This window comes from Chrysemys picta, chromosome 9 (assembly GCF_011386835.1).
Source record: "Chrysemys picta bellii isolate R12L10 chromosome 9, ASM1138683v2, whole genome shotgun sequence".
In the NCBI taxonomy this organism is placed as follows: Eukaryota; Metazoa; Chordata; order Testudines; family Emydidae; genus Chrysemys; species Chrysemys picta.
Genome location: NC_088799.1, coordinates 35,844,775 through 35,870,985, shown reverse-complemented (window position 1 = coordinate 35,870,985; position 26,211 = coordinate 35,844,775). Strand labels below are relative to the sequence as shown.

The 26,211-nt window shown below is 41.7% G+C and overlaps 2 long non-coding RNA genes across 2 annotated transcripts in view; one reads left to right on the top strand and one right to left on the bottom strand.

Annotated features, from left to right (window-relative positions):
- The window catches only part of LOC135973690 (uncharacterized), a 72,441-nt gene extending 60,781 nt beyond the window's left edge, over positions 1-11,660 (bottom strand). Inside the window, exon 1 of the long non-coding RNA XR_010590663.1 lies at positions 11,298-11,660. This is a non-coding gene — a long non-coding RNA (uncharacterized LOC135973690). The remainder of the gene's footprint in view (positions 1-11,297) is intronic.
- A 5,001-nt stretch (positions 11,661-16,661) lies between these two features.
- Positions 16,662-23,612, top strand: LOC112059213 (uncharacterized). The gene is made up of 3 exons (XR_002888464.3): positions 16,662-17,003; positions 17,669-17,772; positions 21,732-23,612. It is a non-coding gene; the product is annotated as an uncharacterized LOC112059213 (long non-coding RNA).
- Positions 23,613-26,211: the final 2,599 nt, after the last annotated feature.

Below are 26,211 nucleotides of genomic sequence, written 5' to 3'. Positions count from 1 at the left end.
CTTCCAGCCACAGGGGAGGAGGTGAGAAAGAAATGAGCTGTGCAAAGACACCGGCCTGATCATCCCTTCCCATCCCCCTCCCCTGCAGCTGGAAGCAGCTCCCATCCCTTCCCTCCCACACAGTGCCGAATGGCTGCTGCTGGCGACATTCTGGTGTGAACCCTGGCAGAAATCTGGGGGAGGGGGCATGTGACCCTGTGTGTCCCCCCGCAAGTGTTCCCTCACGAAGACAGTGCCAAATACCAGGATAAGTGGGTCCATCCCGGGGGCCCCACCAGGCAGAGGAGCAGAGAGTGCTGGGCAGGGAGGGTCGGGTTGGTTGGCCAACCCCTCCCCACCCGTGTAAGAGAGGTGTACAGGAGTGTGTGTGTCACCTCTCCCCGTGTGAACCTTAAAGCCTTAAAGATAAGAAAGTAAATAAAAAGAATCCAACTATGCAGTATTTCTTTTTAATGGGAGCTCAGTCAACTTGACGTTAATTAGAACGTTTCTACTACACAGTTCTGATTGATTGCCATTGAACTCACTTGAATATGAGTAATTTTACCAAGTATCCCATATTCAGCATAGGGAAACATGGTCACCCTGTCTCTAGGGAAAGCTGGCCCTCTTCGCAAACAATTTTCCACAGTGCAAAAATTATACATTGCATGTATTTTCAGTGTGAGTTTTTTACAGTATGCTTAAGATCGGACTTCAGTGGGAGTAGAGGGAACAGAATCAGATTCTTACCTCAGTGCAAATCAGTGGTGAGGTTAAACGAGTTACCCCAGTGTAAAACTGGTGTTAAAGAAGAAACAAACCCTTATTGTCTATAATATTCAAGGACACTATTTATGTAATTCCTCACCAATATGAGTTCGGAGTTTGCCATCTCACTCTAATTTTTCCTAGAATAATACTGTTTTTTTAACCATTTTAACCTACAGCCAAGAATCCTAGTTGTAACATTTCAGATGAAGCCATTTTAAGAATTTCACTGTTTCCAGCCAGCACAAGATTTCACATTTGGGTGCTATCCAGGACTTCAAGCAATTTTTCACAAGAAATCCACGTTGTCAGATGTAGACAAGCAACACTGTATTTTATTATTTGATTCTTCCAGCAACATATCAGTCATTCCACATAATTAATTTCCCAATGAGGCCAAACATTTGCTTTGTACCTTCGTAATCTTATTAGGAAAAAAAATGATTTCTCTGGAACATTTTTAAAAAGCAAAATTCATCTGAAAAACCCACAGTAAACAACAGCGTGTTTAGAGCCCAGTAACCAGGTCTGGATCAAACGTTTTGCCAGTGAAGTGTAAAATACATTCTTTGACAGTACCCAAATGATTGATCACATCTCGTGGCTAAGTTACTAAAGAAGACTGTGTGGCCTCTTGGTCAGCCTCAGTCATTAAAGCAATTGTTGGGGCCAAAGCTGGTGGAGACACTTTGGAAAGATATATAAAGTATCTTACTTGAGAAAATTATATAAATCATCTTATTGTATAACATGAAATCAAGGATACAATTACAGCTTTATACATTTGCTTAGTTACTTATTTAGGCTCTAATACTGGAAACAGACACACTAACACAGGGGATCAGCTTTAAAATACAATAATAAATTTCTCTCCTTTCCCTCTTCCTCTAAATATTGTACCATGTCTGGGCCAGGATGACTTCAGACTGCAAAAGGGATGGGTTACCAGTAAGCTGTGTTTTTTTCTTTCCATGGCAAGCATCCTTTATTCCTTACTCAGGTCTTGTCTTCGGTCAGGAACAACACAAATTCAGCTATTGGTGGCCGTGATCAGTGTATCTGCTAACTCCCTAAGCATAAACAAAGGCTAGCTGGAGTCTGCACAATTAAACTAAAAGGACTTGAAAGGGGAACATCCCAATTAGTTCAATCAGTGCAAACACTAACATTTCCTTGTCTACTCTTAAGTGTTAGCAGTACCAATGCAGTTACACTGATTGCAGGCCACAGATTGCCAGGATGGGATATTCCATAATGTAGACAAGGCCTCAAGCAAAACTTGAAGTTCCAGTAGCTTCCACAGGCGTTTCACCCTTGTAAAAAGTATGGGAACCCATTTCCCTAAGAAGAGCTCTCAGTAGTCCTGAAAGAAGAGGAGCAGAAGACTCCTTGACGATATACATTTAGGTTTTGCATGGAAGGTAAGAAGCTGATGGGAGTTAAATGAGCAACTATATCTTCGTATCTAGTGGCTTGCATTTACTTTGGGGTTCTTGTCTGGCAACATTTCATCAGATTTATAACAATCATGTGATTTGCATTGGGAAGGGATAAAAAGGACAAAAAAGGTGGTGTGTCATTGCATACCCTGTGTAGCACTTAGCAACGGTTTCTCCTTTGCTAGCAGAAACAGAGGCAGAGAGTCACCTGTCAGAAACAGTTAGGGGTACACAGAAGTGGAGAACCTGATATTCTTGTTGCTATAATCCTTTTGTTTTAGCTGAGAAAGCAGTTCTTCAAGGGCCAGATTCTCAACTGATGTAAAAAGGAATAGCTCATCAAAGTCAATGCGACTGTGCTGATTTGGCCTTTAGTCCCATTAAAGATATTTGTCTTGTTGGCCAAATTTCCCACCAGGAATCCTCTCATAAAAGTTATGGCTGAGTGCATGGGAATGTTGCTCACAGGTATCAGTCATGGTGATGGCAGGTTCTCCCTTCTTGCAGTCTTTTCTTGAGCCCATTTCAGAGAAGTTGGAGAAAAGAAAAGGGGTCTCGGTTGAGAGAAGGGCACCTTTCTGAAACATCATATCATGCAGGGCTGTAATTTTAAGACTCCCCTTGATTCATTAATAATCCCTATTCATGGGAGTGGAAATTACGCATCAGGAAGAGAATATAACAATTCACCTTTTACCTAAGATGAAAACAAAGTGCCTGTGCACCACACAGAGGGAATGCTGATTTATCAGCTAGTCAGCACTGTAACTTACCTACGACTGTACTCTAATACAAATATTTGATTTCTGTGGTTTTGGCCACACCTCTGTGGCCCAGCTCCCAAAAAGCATAATCCTAATTCTGGATCAACAAATGGCTAGGCACTGCTCCAGCAGAATGCAGACTCCCGCCTCTTAGAAGGATTGACAGGATGGACAGAATTTTAGAAACAAATGGTGGAGCGCAGTATTTCAGTGTCCATCTTTTCTTCCCTTCCTTTAGGATTCCTTCTCTCTCTCTTTCTCCCATCCAACTTCCCCTCCTTTATGTCTCTGTTTCTCTCCTGGGCCTCTCCATGCACCATACCCTGATATCTTCAACATTACATTTTAAATCCTATAGTGACTTTTCTAAGGGTCCCCAATAGTGTTGTAAAGAACACTGTACACATAGAGACTAGGTGCATACATTAACCTCTGATATCCTAATACTTTTACACCCTGTAAACTAACACAGTAAATGGTTCTTGGACTTGGGTCTCCGACTCTTTTTTGATATATGAGTTCTCATAGATCATGCCCAACTGAACCCCGCGTAAATACATGTTTTTCTCTAACAGCACAGCTTTAGTAGCTATTTCTGTTGATATCTTTCAGAATGCAAGGATCTAAAACTCATCACTTCCAGTGCCAGCTATATACATACACACACACCCTGCAAGACTGTGCACACTTGTCGGACTGAAATACTCATTGTTTATAATGAGTTACTTGGCTCAGAACATAATGCCAGCTCTTGGCAAGATATGGACCTGGAATCTGTAGCGGTTTAGTTTATTGGTGCTCATGATATGGATGAGTTAAATTATAGAAACTGGAATTGTTTTTAACATCATTCAAGGGGAATGTTTCCAAAGTGCTGACTGTTGTGAAAGACGACAGTAACATCTCTTCCAAAGTGTTTGCCAGTTCAGAGAACTCCAAGCTGCCGTCACAAATGAGTGAAGATCAACAGTTTCATTAAGAGGAAAAAGTTAGGCAATAAGGGCTCAACCCTGAGCAACTCCAAGCGGCCCTGCAGGCACTCAGCAGCTTGCAGAATTGAGCCCCAAATAAACTATTTTTGTAGAATTGTGAATAATTAGTGGAGCCAAGAAATTAAATTTAGCAGCAGATTCCATTCAAATGCATTGTTGTATTCAGGGGGCCCTCTGAATTCATGACAAATTATTCCTTCCCATTTTTGTTACTATTATTGATGTAGTTTTAGTGGGTGGGATCCCCAGTCATGATTCAGGACCCCATTGTTCTGGGCACTGTACAAACACAATAAAAGGACAGTCCCTGCCCCAAAGAGCTTTCCAGGGCATATTGTACATGTCCTATTAATGTCAAAGAGATAATAAAATGGGAAGTCCCTTGAGATACAAGCAGATATGTAGCTCACCAAAGGCGCAAAGCAGAGGGAAGGGCTGGGAGCAAAGCAGATTAATCATAATCCACTGGAAAGTCAAAGAGTCAACCTGCTAGTACAGTTCAGGACTGCTCAGGGAATCTGAGGCAATGCATTTAGCAGCTCTCATTACTTTGCTCCAGAAAGGAATGGTTGCGTTCTCTCCAGCATGCCTGCTGCCAATTGCATGGATGGGCTGGGGGCACCTAGCACTTGGCCAATCCCCTGGGTGGGGGGAGAAAATTTTTTCAAAGATGATTGCAGGGCCTCCTCATACAATAGATCATGCTGCCCTACTGCTGGGTGGGTGTTCTGTGCAGGGGAAAGGCTCTCTATAGTGCTCCTGCCCCTCACACATTCACACAACACTGGTAGGATTTTGCCCCAAATATATTTTCTAGAGTTTTTTTTAAATGACAAGAAAACTGACATACACATCTGAGGATCCCAGTTAGCCCTTGCTGTATACCTCTGGCTGTTCCTCTGCAACCTGTCATTATTATTAGTGATCTTATGCTGTTAATCTCTTTAGGCCTGATCTTGCACAGCTTTATGCCCATATTTGACTTTACACATGTGAGTGATCCTGTGGCTAGCACATGATGATTTCAATGTGACTACACATGTGCCTAATGGCAAGCATGTGACTGCATCTTTGCAGAATCGGGGTCTTAAGTTATAAGCTTTTGATAAGTTTATAAAAAAAATTCTTTGACTCAAACTCTTTGCTGAGACAATTCCAATTTCTATAATTTAACTCATATCAACTGATGCATTGAAGCCAATTGAGCTACACTTAGGGCTGGATTAAAGGCAATCTGGAGCTCTAGGGAAACTATGACATGGGCCATCCTCAACTCTACCCCCATGGCCCAACCCTGCACTGTGCCTTTGCCCACTTAGAATGGTGTTAGCAACGCTCTCCCCATCTCTCTGAGGCAGGGATGACAGAAATGTAGACTATTTGAGTGGGGAGCTGGGCCCACTGCACTCTTCTCCATTCTTAGAGTTTTCTGCTGGGTTGGTTGTGGCAAGATCACCCAGACCAGAGGGTTTGATGTTAACACCATATTTAGATATATGGAATAACTGTTCACACCACTCTGAATTGTTGTTTCAGGCTGCCTGAAGACTCAGGCAGGCATGACTGCATTGGTAACCATCAGTCACATGTTCAAGCTTTTCTTTGTTAGGACTAAAAGCCTAATTTTTTCCTTAAAATGAGAGCTTAGATTCTAATCATTAGAGTTGGTCCAAAAATATCCAATTATCAATACTGAAGTGTTCTTCAAGAACATGTCAATTTTGACCAAATCATATTTTGAAAAAACGATTGACGTCAGCAGAACAGAATGTTTCAGTTTTTATTTTGAAATGACCTTTCCTTTAGAAATGTTACATTAGATTATAATAGAAAAATAAAAAGTCAAAATCAAAATAAAAAATGTTGACTGATCCAAAACAAAATTTAAAAACAAATGTAATGGAAAATTTCAAAATTCTTTATAATTTGTTCCAATGATCAATGAAAACAAATTTCAGAATCATGGGCATTACCATGAAATGGAAATTCCAGCTCCCATACAGCTCTAGTAATCATTTGACTCCAGGAGCTGCAACCCTAAGCCTGGACTGATAGTGCCTATGCTTAATCCAGCCCTGGCTATACCAAATTGCAATAGCAGAGAATGTAGCCCTCCATGCTGCTCCAGGAAAATCCAAAATATAAAGATACTGATATACTCATTTTACCATTGAAAGGAGCTGCCTCACCATGAGGTAGGGAAGCCACCATTTGTAAGGATATGAAAAGAGAAGCATGTTAAAACAAGAGATTTGCAGTTGTACATCCCGGGTGGGACCCCACAGGGTTTCACATTCAGACAGAACCCATGACTTCACAAATTATGATAAATCGTCTCATCAATAGTGCACGAACATTCCTAGAAACTTGTTCCCGAAACTCACTAAACTTTTCATGAAGAGTCATTAAAAATTGAGTGTCGGCGCTGATTCACAGTAGACACATCAGTCATAAATTCTAATTGCGTTCACAAATTAGACTTTAAAATACAAAGGATGACAGACACAGTAGAAAACTAGAAATGAAGAGCTGGGGTGGAATTTCCAGTGCTAACACTGATAGGAAAATGGGAATTAATCAAAAATAAATATGATGGCAACAATAGGAAGTGCAAATAAAAACAAATCATCCAATGAAGGAAATGACAATGCTACCAATAACGCTTCCTCTCAGCCCAGGGATTGTCATTAAATAGACTGCCTAAATATACGTGCTTGGTATGAACATGCATAGAAAGTTCAGAATCATGAACACAACATAACTAACAAACTAAATGTTCCTAACACATCACTGAGGACTGGAAAACAGTACTGTATTAGATCTCTGCCCATACCCACAGACAGTATGCCGGTGGGTGGAATCAGGGCCAGCTCTGGCTTTTTTGCCGCCCCAGGCAAAAAAAGCCTCCCGCCACCCCCCGCCCCCGGCGGGGAGCGCAGCAGGGGAGGGGGCCGAGCCCGGCCACGGGCCCGCTCTCCCTGACCGGCCAGAGCGCCGGGGGGAGGGCGGCGAGCCCGCCGCGGCTCCGCTCTCCCCGACCGGCCAGAGCGTCGGGGGGAGGGTGGCGAGCCCAGTTGCGGCCCCGCTCTCGGGCCGGAGCGCCACGCCGCCCCCCTCAAGGTGCCGCCCCAAGCACATGCTTGGTGGGCTGGTGCCTGGAGCCGGCCCTGGGTGTAATATTATCGTTCTTTAGTTCATCATAGAGTCCAGAAAGATCCAAAACAATAGAGGCCAAATCTATGTACATTATCAGGCAACAAAGGAGGTTTTTAACTTATTCCACTATGGAGAGAGAAACATGGGATTATTTTTCCTCCCCAAAGTTCTGAGATAAACAAGGTTATGGGTTTGGTTGTTTCTATTAGGACTGGGGCTGGTACGAAGCAGGGGCTAGTACAAAGCCACACTAACCCAGGAAGAGTTCTGCAGTGAAATCCTGGCCCCACTGAAGTCAATGGCAAAACAGTTCTTCAGTTCTGCATCATACAGATACCGTGTGCTCCCCTAGTGCAGTTGACCAGTTCTGCAAACAGGTGAGGATTGCTGTGGTGTAAGCCCTGGTCATACCTCTGCCCCTCTAACTTTTCAGTGATTTGTACTCCCAAGGTGCCAAGAAAGTGCAAGTCTTGCGCCCTGTGGAGCACAGGGACTGCTATAGCACCTGGTCTTTTTATGGAGCTGTGCTCCATGTGCCCTCCCCAAAACCCTGCACTATGGGCAGGCAAAATATGGCTCTTTACACAGACATAGCTATATAGAGGTATTCCATGCAAGCAGCATTACAGATATTATGGTACATGGTAGAGCTCACAGAACTGGCCATACATCCTTCATTGACCACAAAGGGACTTTTGCCTGAACTCAGACCATAAGATTTGCTCCTGTATATGTAAAAGTAGGAAGGAGGGGGGAGGATCTAGGAAGGAGCACATGTTTTCTCCCTGTTTATTAAATCAGGAAAACACTAAGCAGGCATATTCCTATGACCTGTTCTCTCGCCACTTGTTTTGGGGCACTAGTCTCCACGGTTAGATAAAACATTGTAATCACATTATTCTTACTGTGTTTCTTACCACAGGATAAAGTCATGTTTCTATGCCTTTTTTTCATTGCTTTAGAAATACAAAATTGATATACCTGTTCTCTATACCACAAATTCTGTATTTAAAGCTAGGATAGGGGATGTTGTGGTGCTGTGGCAAAGACAGCAAATAGGCACTTAGAAAACCTGAGTTCTATTCCCACCTAAGCTACTAACTTTAGGTAAGCTATTTTTGCCTCTGTTTCCCCTCAAGCTTTGTGTGTCTTATCTATCTGGACTGTAAACTCTTCTGGGCAGGAACTATGTGTTTGTACACTACCTGGCATGCTGGGGTCTTCTTAGTACTACAGTAATAATAGCAATGGTGACACACATGGATTAACCTAAGAAGAAACAGCAGAAATACAAAGGAAGAGGATTATTCTTGTGCTGCCACTCTAAGAGGATTTCACTGGACTCTTAATATTATAGTAAAAAGTTTAGATTTTCTTTAGGGGAATTAAATCTTCCAAAATCAGATGTTTCATCTTATCTTCCAAACTGTTCCCTCTGGTACTATTCCTATTGTGAAATTGCTTCTTTTATAGCTCGCATGTCTTACCACACTCACCTGCTTCAAAGTGTGTCACAGACATCGTTTCAATTTCTAAAGTTACTCTCCATGATCTTTTATTATTGGGCAATGGTAGCTGTTCCATAGTTACGGATGTCATGCTTTCTCTTAACAGCCCAGTTCAGTTTCTATCCCTCTTCTGAAATCCCTAACTTAGTATTCCCACCTATACACATTCCTACCAACAGAAAGGTCTAGAGGAGTGGGGGGTCTCCATCTGCTTATAGGGGAGATAGGGCAACTTAGGCCAGGTCTACACTACCCCCCTAATTCGAACTAAGGTACGCAACTTCAGCTACGTGAATAACGTAGCTGAAGTTCGAAGTACCTTAGTTCGAACTTACCTTGGTCCACACTCGGCAGGCAGGCTCCCCCGTCGACTCCGCGGTACTCCTCTCGCCGAGCTGGAGTACCGCAGTCGACGGCGAGCACTTCCGGGTTCAACTTATCGCGTCCAGACTAGACGCGATAAGTCGAACCCAGAAGTTCGATTGCCAGCCTCCGAACTAGCGGGTAAGTGTAGCCAAGGCCTTAGTCTCCATGCACAAACAGCCCATGATCTCTTTCTCTTGAGAATGCCAACAAGCATATCGATTGCAAAAAGAGGTGTTTGATCCCGGTGACGCAGCCTGGTACAGTTCACTTGGTCTCTTGCAGAGATTGTGGCTTTCATTCAATGCATTACAATTTCCACACAGAAACTGATTCAGTCTGATGAAAGAAAGAGTTGTTACAAACCAAATGGTGCCAGGATTGCATCGAAGGCTCCAACAGATTCTTTGTTATTCGTATTTTTTTTTATTTATAGAGACCAACAATGCCCTTGTCTGAATACATGAGGACTGATTCTAATCTCATTTACACCACTGTAAATTACCAAAGCAAATGGAGTTACACCAGCATGAACTGGAATAACTATGGTAACATTATTACTATGTGTACCATGATAACACCTATAGTCTGCAGCCAAGACCGGGGCCCCATTGTTTTGGCACTGTACAAATATAGCAAGACACATTCCCTGTGCTGAAGATCTAAGAATCTAAACAGACAAGACAAACTAAGTGTAGGAGGGGAAACAGAGGTACTGAGAGATGAAGTACTTGCCCATGGTCAGTGACAAAACCAAGAATAGGACGCAGGTCTTCTAACTCCACTAGATCTCTGACATGACCCGCTTACAGTCCCTCAGTTATGTTTAGGGCCATTAGTCACAGTGATATACTTCAGTTGTCTTCTTTTCCCTCAGAATAGAAATTTGTTCCTCTGAAGGAAACTTATAATGCCTGCTCCTGCTCTGATTGACTTCAGTTGAGAAGGAGCACCTCTATAATGTACACATTGTAAAACACTCACTCAGATGAATCAATAGCCCTCAAACCAACACAGAATCTCAGCTGTTACTAAATATAATTGTCAGCAGTTCCCATTATATAAAATTAAGACAGATCCCTTACTCATATTGAGTAACACTTTAGTGTCAAATAAGGACATTAGAACTGGCCACCATGAGTAATTGCTACTGAGTATGAGTAAGAGTAGTAGAATCTGGCCATAAGTCTTCAAATAATACTCACAAGCAAGACTTTTTAAAAATAGGAGCCAACATTTAGGCTCTTAAATCCATATTTAGGCACCTATCTGATTCTCAAAAATGGTCAATGGGAGATGTAAGCATAGGATTTTTGAAAATCATGTATTTAGCAGCCTAACTTTAGGCTCCTAATTTTTGAAAACCTTGGCCCTGTAAAATTACTAAGAGTGGGATTTTCAAAATCACTCAGGGTTGGCCAATTCTATTCCCCTGAAGGTACCTCTTATTAACTTTAACTGGAGCAGAGTTAGGGCAACACTGAGCACTTCTGAAAATCCCAGGGGAACTAAGTGTTTGCTGACTTGACAGCCCCATTACACTTGGTGTTTGAGGAAACATCAAAACATGCAACCTTATGGTCCAATATATTGTATTACTACTAACTATTCCTGAAAAGCATTTCTTTTATATACAAATTAATATTTCAATAAATCAATATGCATTATATGAATATTCCAGAATCAGTCCGCCCACAATCCAACTGATCCTTACATATTAAAAAACATTATTTATGTCTACCAATTGCCAGAGATTTGAATTCCAGATTTTGGAGGGGAGCCATTACGGATATGCAGCTTTGCAAAGTACTTTCTGCAGCACAGGTTCCAGTGATTTGAAGATACCTCACATTAACCTAATACAATTTTTTTTTGTGAAAATCTCTCTACATTACTGCCGTGGCTGGATGAGGAAATACAATATCAGGTAAGGCTGATGCTTGGATTATGTTCATTGTACTGTGCTGAGAATCAGATTTCTGAAAAGTGAGCCCTTTTTTAATCAAATGGCAAAGAGCCTGCTCACAATGAAAAGAGACAAGAATGATTTACTAAAAAGGAAAAAGAGGAGTACTTGTGGCACCTTAGAGACTAACAAATTTATTAGAGCATAAGCTTTCGTGGACTACAGCCCACTTCTTCGGATGCATATAGAATGGAACATATATTGAGGAGATATATATACACACATACAGAGAGCATAAACAGGTGGGAGTTGTCTTACCAACTCTGAGAAGCCAATTAATTAAGAGAAAAAAAACTTTTGAAGTGATAATCAAGATAGCCCAGTACAGACAGTTTGATAAGAAGTGTGAGCATACTTACAAGGGGAGATAGATTCAATGTTTGTAATGGCTCAGCCATTCCCAGTCCTTATTCAAACCGGAGTTGATTGTGTCTAGTTTGCATATCAATTCCAGCTCAGCAGTCTCTCGTTGGAGTCTGTTTTTGAAGTTTTTCTGTTGTAATATAGCCACCCGCAGGTCTGTCACTGAATGACCAGACAGGTTAAAGTGTTCTCCCACTGGTTTTTGAGTATTTTGATTCCTGATGTCAGATTTGTGTCCATTAATTCTTTTGCGTAGAGACAGACAACTAAATTTGTTAGTCTCTAAGGTGTCACAAGTACTCCTGTTATTCTTTTTGCGGATACAGACTAACACGACTGCTACTCTGAAACCTGTTACTAAAAAGGAAATCAGAGTCATTCAGGACTCTGAGTTTTATGCAACACTAGGGCCTGATGCTGCAATATTTGTTCAAGTTGAGTAGCTCTTACTCTTGTTGGACCAGTCTTGCTACAGACCATAGGGCACCTGAGTGAGTGAGTATTACTCACTGTGAATCAGGGTTCTAGAAGTGGGCCCTTTATAAGCAGTTATTTCTGCAACATGAACACTATAATCTCACGTTTCCCCCAGAAACAATAGCTTCTCATATTTTCTGTAGAATGGGCCAAAACCAAAATTCTCCGGGAGAAGATTTCCAAGGCAGAAATGACAACTAGGCACCTAACACACACTGCAAGTCAATGAGAATTTGTGCCTCTGAAAATCTCCCTCCACATCCAAAAACAAAAGCCTAAAGTGTACTCGAAGTCTGAACCTGGATCCAGGTACAAATGTTATAAATGGGGCCATGTTTATAATGGGATGAACCAAACCTGTAGACACCACAAACTCCTCAAAACTTTGATATCTGAATCCACATCTGCATACCAAATCTGGGGTTTCAGTCCATCTCCAATGTTTAGTGAATATTGCATTTTTGATAAAGCTCAAGGAAAATCACTCCAGAACTTAAACATATGTCCTCTTTGCTTTTTAATGCAGCCTCATAAATTATCTTTATTATTGAGCATCTCTATTTGGGCCTTTCTGGCATAGTCACAATAGCTAATGGCCTTGTGTTTCCTTTGCAGGTTAACTCACTCTTTGAGAGGTGTTGAATTATTATTCCTCTTTTCTGCTGGCTCCCCCACAAGGAAACGCCCTCTTTCTTGGCTAGCCAGCTGATTTTATCTACACACAAATGCTTTTGTGTCCCTAAATAAATGGTTCTATTTTTAAACTGAACTGAAGCTTGCAGTTGGCACAATCAGGGATTCACCTGCAGCTAGCGTCTGCAGCCATCAGCACCAGTGCTTTTTGACTATGTAGGTGTTTTCACGTAAAATGAGACACAAAACAAAGCTAGCAGCTGAGAGCAAAATGATAGAATTGACACCGTTAGCAGTTTTGACCATGGCCGGGGAGGAGGTTGATAGGGTTTGTCATATTAATGGGGAGCATGGCTGTATGTGCTTGAGCTTTTCACTTTCACAAACTTTTTTCTCTTTTTACAGTATTTTCCACAAGCAGCCAGTCATGGAACAGCTCTCTCCCCTCTAGCTGACCTGTTCACACGCAGCTCAGCCAGTCCACTCAAGCCTGCATTGGCTCACACTACACTATAGAATGCAGTCTACATGAACCTCTCATGGAGAGGAGAAAAGGGTGGAGACTGTAATATAATGTAGGCCTCATATCTCTCACTCTCTCTTGCTCTCCATGCTTGATTAAAGCCGACCAAAAAACTTACACTTTGGGACTGTGGAAACATTTTTTCCCTTCACGTTTAAGAATTAAGGGCCTGGCACTCCTCTCAGTTACATAGGGGTAAATGAGGGGTACCGCCACAAAAATTAGCGTAAATCCAGTATAAGAAAAAGGAGAAATAGAAACTAAACCCGGATAGGAGCAAGCATATTCCTGCACATTAAGAATAGGATGAACAGCTGTTTGGACTCGGAGTCAGTATAACCGCATTGTGGGCCTGCTTCCACATATGGTCATGGGGAGAAGTCGTGACTTCTTGCTCCTTGCTAGCTGAGTTGCTGGGGGACAAGGAAAATCCTGATCCTAATCTCAGCAGAAACAGTGCCAAGAAACTTCTGGCTCCTGAATCAAGTTATGAATCCCTGAATGTAGAGGTGGAAAAGCCCCGCATAGGATCCCTAGCCAAAACCTCCGAAATCAAAGTTTGATTTGAACAGAGCGTAAAACTAAGTACTGTATTAAAACATTCTTTGTAAACAGCTGACTTTGCATATTACACTGCTTTAGCTGATATTAAGCAAATCCTGCAATCCTTATATAGGTCAGATTTCCACTGATCTCACTAAGTTTTGCCTGAACGTTGCTTTAATTTATGCAGGCCGCCAATGTGCTCAAGGAGCTATTCTAAACGCCAGAGATAGCCAAGACACAAACAGATTTCAGCCACACCTCCAACTACAGCAGCCAAGATGGAGTTCTATAGGAATGGCAGCAGGGAATCTCCTGCTATGACCAAATCCACTGACTGCCGACCACTCTGTACCACAAGAGCAACTGCATAGAGAAAGATTGCGGACAACATATTTAGTAGAAATTAGAGCAGGTTTGATTTTTTTCAAATTTCAGAATTCAAAAGATAATAAAAGACTAGAATAATACAGGGGGTGAAATCTGGAGGTTTTTGGCCAACTTGTCAAAGAGCTAGTAAAAAGAATTAAATAAAAAATGTTGATGACATTTCGAATCTTGAAATTTAAATATTTCGTTAATTCCCCCCTCTCTTTTTCTCAATCTACTGCACTGCTTGTGCTTTACTTGTTTTGTGAGGACAGTCAACCCCAGTACATTTCATGAGAATTGCATATTTCTTTTCACACCAGTGGGGTCTCAGAGGGCCAGAGCAAAGTTAATCTGTGATTCCTCTGTTCATTTTTAATGAGAAATCCTGTAAAAATCTCATTCTGGGATCCATAATCTCATGATGTCATTATAATTTATCAGATCTGAATGTGGTTATTCCTGATGACCCAGGCAAGAATTTATTAAACCTCATGGAGTCTAACTGAAAATCATTCAGAATATCATGCAACACTGTCTCAAGCATACTCAATTCACCCACTTCCCACCACTACTGCCACCATCACATATATATACAGTCACATGAATAGAGGCTTTCATCTTTTCAGATCAGAGACCTGGGCCCAGATCCTCAAAGGTATTTAGACACCTACGTCCCAAGAAGAGGATCAGGGCCTTAGGGTTTGATTTTCCACTGCTGTACCCATTGGGTAGCTATTTACATCTGTGCAAAGTGAGTGGGTGTCAAACACTACCATTTTGATTGGGCAGGACTTTTAATCTACTGTGCATAGGTGTGGGTGACTCTGTAAAGTGTAGAGTAGTGGGGACCATCGCCAGTGTTTTATCTACTCAAAGTATACAAGCTCATAATGCCACTGTCATAAAATCTCATTACAGCCTAGCTTGTGTTGCATATGAAAATTAAGAAAATTAACACCACACAAAGGGAGCGGAAAAGGAGGGAATTTAGCCCAGGGAACAAGTTCACTAGGTTCCTCTATTCCCAGGAAAACCATTTGCAATAACTATGGACGTAAATTAGAGCTACTTGGGGAAGATCTACATTATACAAATCCAGTGCTTAAACTGTAATGAAAGAGGTGCCAGGGCTCAAGCAATTTTTTTACTTTCATAACTGGCATGGCAAGCCCAGAGGTGGCTATCAACTGCCAAGCCTATGGGTGCCGGGACTCAGCCCCAACAAGCCCTGCCCAAATTAAGCACTGCCCAAATCTCATTTTATCCCCATCTTGCTATAGAGAGTCTTTTCTCTTTTACAAAAAGTAATTAATCTCACAAGATTTAATGCAACAGTCACCTGCTGTGATGTTCAGTAATCATGCAGAGCCAAGGGGTCTAACAGAAGTGTGCTTCATTCGGAGTCTGAGTTCTAACTAAGCAGAGTTGCATAACAGAGCCGGGGCATAACATAACAACCAGTTCAAAATGGCTCTTGTCAGAGCCTCTCAAGGGTACAATTCCCCAGACCTGTAATCATATGTAGATTCATACACTGCAATGTCTACATCAGTCACTCACTGACCTTAATAAAAAATAATCTATAGACAAAAACCCCTCACTTAGACTACACTGGCCCAAAATGTCATTCTATTCAACAAGTAAACCATATGTAAGCTACACTAAACCAATCCTCCTTCTTCTAACTTTCTCCCACTGAAGTCAATGGGAATTCTGTCATTGACCAGAATGGGCACTATATGAATAATTTTAGGCAATGTGAGCTAAGAAACATTTGTATAAGTTAGAAATGACCTTTCATAACTCACAAGGTACAGACACAGCAAAGCAAGGCCACAGCTGGGCTATAAGCAGTCATCTCTAGCAAAGCAAAAGGTCTCACATTACCTTGCCTATTAGCATTAGCATTTGGTTTCTAGCATGTAAATATGTTTTGCACAATTTCAATCAGATCCCGAGGTCCTTAATCAGATGTTACTTAAGCTTTCCTTAGGAAAAATACCCTCTGACTTTACTGTGGGTTTGCTTGAGTAAGGACAGAGTAAAAAGTGAGTAAGGATTTCAGGATTTATCTCATCATTGGTATTTTTGTGTGATTTTGTATTTGTTTTACTTTTAAAAAATTGATTAAACTGCCTAATAAATAAGCAATGTTCCTCTAATTTTTTCCATCCATGTGTGGAATACATTTTGTTATGTGCACTGAGGGATGTGCGCCACCCGTAGAAACAAAAAAACCTAGATATAATATATTTTTTAAAAAGTTACCATAGGGATAATTAGGACAGGTTAGGCATTTTAGAACTCACTACTCAAAGAATTAAATTTAAGTGTAAGAGAAATAAAAATTATGAAATGCATAGACCAGTCAAAACACTAAAATAATACACTTTGAAAGACTAAAATTACAGAGAATATATGTGCATTGCAGGCAGTACCAAGAAGTAACAAGAACAATAATACAAGTATGTGTTGGGAGGTGAGTGTGAAAGAGACAGTGTATATGTGTGACACAGAGACTCTCTGTGAGTGAGTGAGACAGAGAGTTCTGGCTGCTGGGGAAGTTTCTGAGAGACACCGTGCGCTCTCTCTTTAAGGCACTCACTGAAAGTTCTCCTGAGCCTTGTCTCCCCGCCCCCGGTCTGCGGAGATGGGGTACATGGACGGAGGGGGGGAGGGAGGAAGAGAGAGATAGTGTGTGTGAGAGAGACAGAGACAGTGTGAGCTGGTTGCTGGAGAAGTCTCAGAGACCATGCGCTGTCTCTTTAAGAAAGGCATTCACTCACTCACTGCTCGGAGGCTGGAGTTGTTTAGATCTCAGACTGCAGCAACTCCGAGTACTGAGCTAGGCTGTCCCCTCTCCCCCTGGTCTGTGGAGATGGGGTACAGGGGCAGGGAATATCCTGACATCAGCACCCCCTAATTCCCCCGCTTTGCACAGCCAGCTGGAGGGTCCCGGGAGCAGCTGCAGGAGCAACATGGCTGCAAAGTAGCAGGGGGTGGGGCACTTGAACACACGCTGCTGGATGTGCGTGCTCTGCTAATCATCTGCATGGCACTTGAATCTCTCCTGGGCGGCCACCCAACCGCACAGCTTAGAGGGAACACAGGGCACAAGCTCTGTCCAAAGATCTGACAATGTAAGACACAAAAAGTGAGTATAACATATAATACAAGGAAAGGGAGGAAGATGAAAGTGATGAGAACAGGTGTTTACATAACCTGGTGGTTTTGAAATAATGTAAAAGTATTTTAGAAATATAAATAAATAGCTATCAGAGACTTTGGAGTTAAGATAAGTAGTTTAGTTTTAGCTATAAATTGAAGTTGATGGTGAGATATCCAGGAGGTACTATTAAGTGTGGAACCGAATGGATGAGACAGACCCACAGTGGGGAGGTAGACTGGCGAATCATCAGTAGAATGTTGGCAATTGGGGGTAGGACATTAGGGGACTTAGCTGTTCTCAAGGGTTAGTGAGTAAAGTTACAGCTCTGTGGTGGCAAGAATTGGGTTTGAGTTGCCCCTTTCTTCACAGAGCTGCTGCTTTCCCTGGAGGAACAACCTGTTTCCAGAAGGGTAATATTATGTACTATTTGTACAACACCACAGGAACGCGTGAGGTTTTACAGACACGTAAGTAGTCCTGCCTGAGGAGCTCAATCTAACTTAGACAAAACACAGAGTTATGACAACACACACTAGTGACAGAGACAGGAGGAGAAGGATTTCAGCAATAAATGATCATATAACTTTTTTTGTTTTGTATTTGCATTCTTGGTTCTCATTTTTCTTATTCATGGTTATATATTTGTATAGAACATAAAGTCCAGCATCATATCAGAAGCAAGGACTGAGCCAAAGCCTATTGAACTCAATGGAAAGACTTCCATGACTACAGAGAGCATTGGATCAGACCCTAGGTAGGAGCTGCGTGTGAGATCTAGATGGTATAAATATCTCTAAGACACACACACACTTCCGTATGTGCGTGCGCGTGTATCCAGTTAGCCCCCTTTTGTAGAGGAGCACAGCAACCATCTGGGGTACTACAACCTTGAGTCTTCAGCAGCACTGTGGAACAGCTCTGGTGCTGCTAAATGGCGTGGAAGGAAAGATGCATTACGTGTGGACTGCTGCAGATATATCTGTGGGATGGGTATGGAGTTTGGCTCAGACCCTCAGAGTGCCAGGGGAAGCATGGTACTCAATGGGTTAAGAGCATGCTGCTTCAAACCAAAATCCAACCTGCCATAGCATCTGAATTAATAGCCTTTTTTAAGTTTATAAAGTCCGCCCAATTTCCTTCAAGACTTGATAGTACTGGTAGGGAAGTTATAACTACAAATAAAAGGAGAAGCATAAAGAAAAGGAAACTAACACCTGTCATTGCAGCTGGTCGACATGCAGATCTTTAATGTGCTGCCTGCTGGGAAATGGGCATAGTGTCATGTTACACTGAGTCCTCAGCAAACGATGGAGTTTGCAGAAAGGAATCTTGCAACCAGAAGATGTGAGGCTTGGGTCTCAGCCAAAAACAATGGAGAACAGCATTAAATGAAAAGTTCCATACGTACAAATGCATTAAATCACTGAGCAACACACAGCTTTGTGGTTTGAAAGAATTTTTAAAAGAAATTTAAGTCATAACTGCAGAGCTACCAGTTGTTTCTAACTGTGAAGAACAATTCCTAACTACCTTCAAATGCTTCCCAAAATGACTCTTGCCCATATTCACTCATAACACACAACAAAGTGTCTTCATTTAGGAACAACTGCCCGTGTCTAATAGGAGCCGATATGCCTCCTTAAGCATCGCTTGGGAGTGAGAAGTCTGAAGCAGAATGTCTCCTTTTCTATGGTAACGCTACACTTACTAAAGGTGGAATGTTTAGCTAATTTCCAATACAGCTCATGCTGATTTGCCAGTGAACTAACTGCATCTGCAACAGATGTGTAAGCATCTGAGAAGCCTGCCCTCTCAGATGAATAAAGTTCTACCCATACTACTGCTGTATGTTCTCCAATAGGATGGTAATATAGCCAATCAAATAACCCTAAAAGTTCTATTGACTTCAGTGGAGATACAATGATTTATACCAGCTGAGAATCTGGCCTATAGACTTTATGGGAAAAAACTCTGCCAAGTCTTGCAACGATGCACTAAAAGGAAGAGGATACAAGAAGCCCATTACTTACCCTGACCCCACCCTCCACCCCCCCAAGACTAACCAAGAAGAAGCTAGGCAAAATTTGAACCTACCAGTCCAGGGAGCATTAGCTAAGAATCCAGTTAATGTAACAAGCGGCAATCTATGATCCCAAATATAACGGTAGCACTTTTCAACTTTGCCTTAGATTAGAAGGATCTGATGAGACTCTTCCTGGAATATTTTGTTTCTTTTATGGCACTTTAATGCAAGAAGGGCACTAATAAATGGAAGGGAGCAACAAAAATTCACCAGTTGGCTTTCTACTTTTTTTTTTTTTAAATACAGTGGTACAAATTCTGCTCTAAGTTACACCCTGGGTATGGTACTGTGACAGATATTTAAAGAGTGTAATGCTAAGGATGGCAAAGAATGATTCAATGTGTCAGAAAGTATCAGAACAAATTGAAGAAAAAAGAAAAGTTTGTCTGAATATCAAGAAAAGAACTCCTGACAATGAAAGCTCCTAGATTGTGCCCTGAAATGGAATGGGACATTCAAAATTAAACTAGGCAAAGTACTAGATTAGAAAATAATGAACTATCATAGATTGGTATAGGGATGGAGTGCCATTTATTATCACAATCATCATCATCAACAACAATTAACATTTGTAGCAGTAAAGCAATATAGATGTGCATGTTTCTCTGCAGAGAGGTTAAAGACACAGGCCAGCATTTTCAGAAATGGTCACTAATTTTGGGATCCCAAGAGACATTTAAGGTCCTTATTTTGAGAGGTGCTAAACACCTGTAGCTCCCATTGACTTTAACTGAAGCTGTAGGTGCTCAGCACCTCTTTAAAAAAAAAAAAAGGCCCGAGGTGTCTCAAATTGCATACTCACAACTATTAACACTTCTGAAAATTCTAGCCTCAGCCCTTGGCCTGAAAAGCTTACAATCTAAGTTTTATATCACTTCAAACCTTTACCAATGGGACTACTTGGTGAAGAAGGACTACTCATGTGAGTAAGAGTTGGAAGAATTAGGCCCAAAGTGAGATACACAAGACTGGATGCAGGGATAGTCCATGTCAGGCAATGGAGTGGGGAGTTAAGTTTACACAGATAAGGCTATTTGGTTATTTGAATTGTATGACACACTGCAAAATTGCTTCCTTTTTTTAAAAAAAAAATATCACTTATATTTCAGTACTTTGGTTCAAGGTTCATTGCCGGAGATTTGTTGACCAAACATATTTTTCATCTCTAATGTCTATGACTCTATTAAATAAAAAAATTTCCTTTACAAACAGACCAAAAAATATCAAAACCAACAACAACAAAATCAACAAAGTACTGGAAAGGGATCCAGGTTTCCAGTCAGTTGAAATCTCCCTAATTGGCTGACATGTTTTTGTTGCACTTACTACAGTAAACCCTGCCACCTGTTTCTTACTTCAAAAGAAACATTCAGGGTGATAAGCAAGCTAACTGCCAAGAGTGTTGTCATGCATACAGAGGTGTAAAAAACCCCATGATATCCACCAGCTCCCTGTGGACAGAATATTTTCATTATTAACTTGATGATTACAGTTAGAAAAAACACAACAAACAAATATTCAACCAACATCCATTTGGTAAATAATGGGGGTGTGTACAGATGGGATCATTTCATTTGCAATTTTCCTATCTTTCTGTTTTGGTTTTATCTTTCAAATATCCTAGGAAGCGTTTTTCCTTGTGGGGCATCAGATTAAGCTGTGTCCATCAGGTTAGATTCATTGATTTGTTTGTTGATTGAAGCATTCTATTGATTTTGCAAGATTTATAGGTGTAAAATATTAACTACTGTGGCCCAAGGGAAAGCCCAATAAGCAAAAAGGGACAGGAAAGAAAAAAAAATCATACACAGTACCAGGATGAAGGAACAGCGATAGAGGAGTGAAGAGGATATGCATTCACTACTGCTAGATATCCTTTGTAGTAGGAAATACATCATTGGCTTAAATTCTCTAAAATTACTAGTGTCAATTTGAGCACCTGAAATTATATCTAAAATGGGCCTGATTTTTCAGAAGATGGCAAGCACCTCTGCTCTCAAAAGCAAACCCTTTAAGGTGTCTCAAACTTGCCACTCAAAAATTGAGGAACTCAAAATCACTAATCCCTCTTAAAAAATATAGGCCTATTGCTTGTCAGAATCCAAGGATAAAGACCAGATTACAGTCTCTTGTAAACCAGCTCCAATGCTGCCGGTTCAACTCATTGCACCACTCAAGTTCATTGTAAAGGCTAAGGTGCAAAAACCAATGGCACTACCGCCATTCCGCTGTGCCTTGGGGCATGTCATGAGGAGGAAAAACCCTGCATATGTGATAGGTAATAAGCGATGGTAACTACTATAATTTGGAAGCTGCAACAGCATGACACATAGTCCCTATGTGATGCCAAAACAGGTGATGTTTAATTTAAATGGACCAGATTATCAAGGCTTTAATCGTCAAAGATGTTTAGGCTCCTAACTTCCATGCAATAGTTTCTGTGTTATTGAGAGATGGGACACACATGAAGCTGAGTTAATGTTCTGCACTTCTGTGCACTTGGTAGGAATCTACCATCTTCCTGGCTCCCCTCTGTTCACATTATCAGGGGGGAGAACAGGGAGTGTGAAGAATAGTGTGTAACAAAACCCATTCATATCATTCAGGTTAGATTTGTTTTTTTTTAACAGGTTTCAATAATCACCAAAGACCTTGGAGTCTCCTTTGCCTTTATCTGCATTGGCAGCACCATGTTTCCTGACTTTCTGATCTTCCAACATAAAGTGAGCACTAGGCCTTTGATTGAAGGATACTGGCAAGATGAAGTGTGAAATATGGCCACCTACGGAAAGGAAGTGATACAACAACACATTTCAGTGCTGTCATGAAATTCATCAGAACAATCCCTTCCCACAAGGAAGTATCCCCAGATCAGCAGAGCAGGGTGCCATAAAGAAAACTGGAAGATTTTATAAAAACTGCACAGGCATTGTACATTTTGCTACGAGATGCTATGCCTCAGAACTCCCCTGGGAAAGGTCTAATGCTGTGAGCAGAAAGGAAAGGTTCATGAACCCCATAACCAGGACTCCTGCAGGTCAAGCATTAGTGCTTGGCATCAGAGCCTGTGGACCTCAAAAGTAAAGGAGAGAAGGGGAAACGTAAGTCTCATACCAGGAAAAGAACCATGTCTTGACAATGTCACGGCTCAGCTTACAAATGCAATTGATGACTGCAGTTTGTGTTCTCCCTCCACTTCCCCCTCAATAGATATATATATTCAGCGTGGGAAAACAGGAGAGTGGTGATGAGCCGGAGTGATAGCTGCCTGGTACTTGCTACCTTAAAAGGGAGGCCTGAGAAAGTGCAAGAACAGCAGCATGTTAAATCTCACATGCAGAGGAGGTGTCTCTGCTATCACTCTGGAGTGCAACTAATAAAGCAAGAGGGAGTCAGAGCAGTTCTCAGGCAAGCAGGGCTTTGGAAACACAGATAAATTCAGATGAGATATTTGAACTTGAAAACTAGATGTCAAAAGGCATGGGAATTCAATCAGCCACTCTTTGAGCTTCAGTGATTACCACATAGGTTTGGTCTCTGTCAGAGGGAATTGTGCTTTGTGATGCTTGAGTTGAGTTATTCTCCAGTTCACTTAATTACTCACTCACAAACCTACTTTACACAAAGCAAATAGCTCTTAAATTAAATTTTAAAAAAGCCTCACTGGCTACCAATAGCTTGGACTAGGTTTTCTATGTTTGCAAAAGTGTCATCGTCCTGCTGCTTAGCAGGGCCATTTAACATCTCCTATGCTACAGCACTGAATCCTAAATTGGTCAAAGCTGCTCTACACACATTTCCCACAAACAAATACACCCTCTGCTAGCAGGACTGGTTTTTGATAAAGCAATTGGAAAACCCCCTATTTATACAGAATCACAAACAGCATATGCTGTCGGGTGCTTAATGGGCAGGTACCATAGAAAATTATGCTTCCTGAATGCCAGTTGCCAAGGAAACTAGTCTAGAAGCTTTCACGAAAGGGACGTAATGTCATTTAAGGTAATGTGTAGAGCTGGTCAAATTATTGGCTGTGAATACATGTACTGACAAATTCAGACTTTTTTCCATTTGCAAATCGTTTGCAAACAGATTACTGTTGTTTACTGATATATTTTCAATTTTTGATGATGCAATGAACTGTTTAAGGCCTGATCCAAAGCCCAAGACTACCAGTGACTTCGGTGGACTTTAGATCAGGCCCTACGTGAACAAATTTCAGCCAGAAAGTTCATGAAATGTTCACTTGGACTATATCCCATTTGTGGTGTTTAGGCGGTCACCTAAGTCATTCAGTACAGTTGACTTCTAGACTAGGTGACTGAAGCCTTTTAATCAGAAGATTAATTGTTAAATAGCCAATAACAAATATTCTTGTTCACATGTAAATGTGTTACTCTGATGCAAATATGGCTATTCTAATGAAGAACAGCCTTTCCCCAAAAATTTGTATTAACAAAATACCCCTGAATGTTTGTGAATGCCAAATAAAAGGTTGTAACAAAAGGCAATAGTGATTTGGAATTCAAATGAATATTTAATAACACTGCTTTGCAACTTTCAACCAGATATCAACCACTTCAAGGATCATTACTGTGGGGCAGAAGTAAAGTCCTAGAATTGACGGGGGTGTGGACTGAAGCACTGAGTGTTAAAATTAAAGGTTCATCTGTTCCTCCCAGGGAGTGAATGGAAGATCAAATAGTGGACTGACTAGAGAAGCTGCTTCAGTTCTTAAAGACAGAGGCTGGAGCAAAGAGATAACCTATTTAATGGCCTTATGTAGGGATCAAGTTATCTTTTATGATTCAGCCCAATTTTAGTTTTCTAAGATTAGTAATAGTAATAATTAATATATGTATTTGCTTAGAAAGGATATTCCATACCTCAAAAAATTTACAAGCTAAGGACCAGATTGCAGTACCCTCACCTATGTTGTGTACCTACTCCTTGTAGTTTCATTGGCTTTCAATGAGACTTCTCAAGGATTAATGTGCCACTCATCACAAGGGAAGCTATTGCAATCTGATCCTTCATGACTTAGAGATGACAATAACAAGAGAGATGGGTGGGATCATGGTTAATGTTTGAGGAAACCAAACCATGCTTTTATTTAGAGGGGAAGGAGCCAGAAGAGGGTGAGCAGTTAAGAGAGAGGATGTAAATGAGCGTAGGTACAAAGGTGAGGGCGGCAGGTGGATGACAAGCAAGAGATGGCAGGATCAGTGACACGGGAGAGGAAGAGAAATGTGCTCGGCAGGAGGAAGGTGAAAAGTACAGGGAGATGAGTAAGGAGCTGGATTTCCCATCAGGCTTAGCTGTTGCTTCTTGGTGGCATTTCTTTTGATTTTATTCTTCTTTCAAGGCTAGCTCAGCTCTTCCCTGGCATGTTTCTGTATTTGTATGCAGTGCCGATAGAAAGAAATCTGTAAATAAATCTGATCATTTGCAACACACACTTTCCTCTCTGGGGGAGGTGGCTTTACATGGAGTAGTAATGCATATAAAAGGGGGCGGGGGAATAAAGTCAAATGTGTCTGACTTCAAAGCATGGGAATTGTATTGTAAAGGGGTCCCTGCAAACACCCTTTCTGAGAGTGCAAGTGTGACCTACCAGAGTCAGTGTAAGTTACAATGATTCTATAACAGCCCCCACATACTGAACTTGGCTCTGTAGCTGAAGCTGTGGAGATTTGTGCTTTTATTAATGGAGGATGCTAGTCAGTCCCCTGTGTGGGCCAAGAGGGTGGCTATCCATTTATCCACATAAGAGGAACCATTTCCTCCTGTGTTTGCATTGCACTTAGCACAATGTGGCTCTAATCCTGATTGAGATCGCTGGGCACCGCAACAGTAGATAATTACTAATAATAATCAGCTACTAAAAGTATGGGCACATTTGGTGCCAATGTAAGCCTAACTTATTTTACTATCTTCTGAAAAGTTCCACCTTGCATTGTGCAGTCAGCTGATCAGATTAGGATCAGAGGAGATCACAGGGAGATGGCTCAGAAAGGCTGTGGGCTAGGTTGTGGGCTTTCACGATCACAATGTGTTGCTAAAGAAACTCTTTTGTGGCTGGCTGAAGCAGCCAATATGCTTCTAGGACAGTGGTTCTCAAACTGTGGGTCGGGACCCCAAAGTGGGTCAGGACCATGTTCTAGTGGGGTCGCCAGGGCTGGCATTAGACTTGCTGGGGCCAGGACTGAAGCCCAAACCCCACTGCTTGGAGCCAAAGCCGAAACATGAGAGCCTCAGCCCTCAGTGGTGGGGCTCAGGTTACAAGTCCCCTGCTGGGGCTGAAGCTCTTGGGTTTTCTCCCCTCTCCCCCGCCTGGAGTGGTGGGGCTTGAGATTTGGCTTTGCCCCCCTCCCCCATCCCCGCCTGGGGTGGCGAGGCTCGGACAGGCTCAGGCTTCGGTCCCCTCTCCTGGGGTCATGTAGTGATTTTTGTTGTCAGAAGGGGATCGTGGTGCAATGACGTTTGAGAACCCCTGTTCAAGGAGAACTAAAAGAACACATGCCAGAGCAGCAACCACTATACCTCTATAAGCACTGGCCCAAACAGAGACTGGTGCCAACCTAAACTACCCCATATGGGAGTTTGTTACACTGGAAAATGTTAATGGCTGCCACAAAGCATGTATTTTGATCTATAGGCAATCACAGATCCATTCATTCAGAAAAAATGGAAGCAATTAAGCTTTATGGAGTAAGATAGCTGAAGCAATAGAAGCCACTGCCCAAGACACTGGGTCATATGGGAAGGCCTGAGCAAGAACTAATTCAGGGAGAATAAAATGGGTTTCCCCTGGGACTAACTGATTGGTTGCAGCTCTGTTTGTCTGTGTAGGTTTCAGAGGCAGAATGGAACAGGAAACCAAAGAGAAAGTAAGCAAAATCCTCGAGAAATAGTTGTGAGCATAGCTCTGAGAGGGAGCAGATGTAGAGCTCCTTGGGGCACAGGACTGACTGAAAAAGCAGGTTTGGAAATTGTGAGCAAGGAAACTGCCTACTGCTGTTGTTTGTTCCTATGATGTTCAGGGAAACAGGACTTTGTGTACATTCTTTGTAAATAAACAGGACTATACTAAAGCATATACCTGACTCA